This window comes from Musca vetustissima, unplaced genomic scaffold, assembly GCF_032173495.1.
Source record: "Musca vetustissima isolate MV318-11 ecotype Yass unplaced genomic scaffold, APGP_CSIRO_Mvet_v1 utg273115, whole genome shotgun sequence".
Lineage (NCBI taxonomy): Eukaryota > Metazoa > Arthropoda > Insecta > Diptera > Muscidae > Musca > Musca vetustissima.
In genome coordinates, this window is record NW_026881600.1 from 21,741 (window position 1) to 23,914 (window position 2,174).

Consider the following 2,174-nt stretch of genomic DNA (forward strand, 5'->3'; position numbering starts at 1 on the left):
TTGTCGTTGGCAATGGGTATTTTGTTGTTGTTTTTCGTGGCTGGACTTGGCGTGACATCGCCAACACCACCCCGGTAAAAAATTACATCTATGCTTGACTACCAAAATTATTGTGGAAAAATTGGAAGGGAGAATATCGCAGAAATTCCAAGAAAAAGTCATAACTTTAAATTTCAATATTATGATGGACACGAAGAGGAGAAGAATAAGAAAAAAGTTGCTATGGGGAATTACAAATTTCATGAATAGCAAATAGAAAAAACTTGTTTTTACAAGTAAACTATTGAATGTATAATTTTTTAATTCCCGCGGACTTTTCAAAATTATGTTTAAGGGGTCCTTACATAGGCGTGGTTTTTATACCCTTCACCACACTGTGGTACAGGGTATTATGTCTTTGTGCATATGTTTGTAACAGGCAAAAATAATCGAGATAGACCCATGGTTCCTTTTGAGAATATGCATAGAATCACTTTCTGAATCGATTTATGCATGTCCGTCCGTCCGTCCGTCTGTCCGTCTGTCCATGTTAAATTGTAAACAAAGTACAGGTCGCATTTACAATCCGATTTGGATGAAATTTGGCACAGCTCATTTGTTTGGCTCAAGGACGAACCCTATTGAAATTGGGAAAAATCGGTTCAGATTTAGATATAGCTCCCATATATATTTTTGCCCGATTTACGGACTTTAGACCCTGAAAATCTTTCGATTTGCACGAAATTTGGCATAGCGTACTGAATTGAGCCACGAAAGATGTGTGCCAAGTTTCGTGAAAATCGGTTCAGATTTAGATATAGCTCCCATATATAGTTTCGGCCGATTTTTGGTAAATGGCGTACCAAAGTCCCTATATATCTTTCGATTTGCACGAAATTTGGCATAGCGCACTGAATTAAGTCTAGAATGATGTGTGCAAAGTTTCGTGAAAATCGGTTCAGATTTAGATATAGCTCCCGTATATATCTTCCTCCGATTTAAGGTAAATGGTGTACCAAAGTCCTTATATATCTTTCGATTTGCATGAAATTTGGCATAACGTACTGAATTGAGGCTAGAATGATGTCTGCCCAGTTTCGCGAAAATCGGTCCAGATTTAGATATAGTTCCCATATATAGTTTCGTCCGATTTCATGTTAATGGTGCCCCAAAGTCCCTATATATCTTTCGATTTGCAGGAAATTTGGCATAACGTACTGAATTGAGCCTAGAATGATGTCTGCCCAGTTTCGAGAAAATCGGCCCAGATTCAGATATAGTTTCGTCCGATTTCATGTAAATGGTGCACCAAAGTCCCTATATATCCTTCGATATATTTGGGTAGAGCTTCCATATATATTTTCGCCCGATTTTAAGTAAATTGGACATCAAACTCTTCATGCTAGTCAGGTTGACATCAAATTTTGCACAACGTACAAAATTGAGCATAGAATTACGTAGTTGCGTTTTCTAGAAGTACAGACATAGCCCAACAGATAACCTATTTATATTTGATTGAAGTCGATTTATATAACTTATGGATATATAGGTAGATTCACATTTAGATAAATATCACATATTTTATTTCATCCAATTTCATGTTAATAGTCCTGTTTAATATATCCGTAGTGGTGAAGGGTATCATATAGTCGGCCCCGTCCGACTTTACTACTTTCCTTACTGGTTAATAAATATTTTTCGCGGGTCCTTATATAGGCATGGATTTTTTAAATTAATTTTTTGTCCGTATATTTATAGTCGTGAATTTTTATACCCTTCACCACACTGTGGTACAGGGTATTATGTATTTGTGCATATATTTGTAACAGGCAAAGGGAAAAGAGATACACCCATAGTTCCTTTTGAGAAGATGCATATACACACGGCCTTTTTGTACACGGTTTGAAAATTGAATATTTTTAATTTTTTTATTCGATTTTATAATAGCACTAATTTAGGGGAATTCCCTTTATGTATAAGATCAATGTCTTTTTTTACACGGCTTCATCTGGAACCAATCTACCGTGTAAAAACAGACTTAGGTGTAATCACTTTCTGAGTCGATTTATGCATGTTCGTGTTAAATTGTAAACTAAGTACAGGTCGCATTTATAATCCGAATTGAATGAAATTTGTTAAAGCTCATTTACTTGGCCCAAGGACGAATCCTATTAAAATCGGGAAAATTTGGTTCA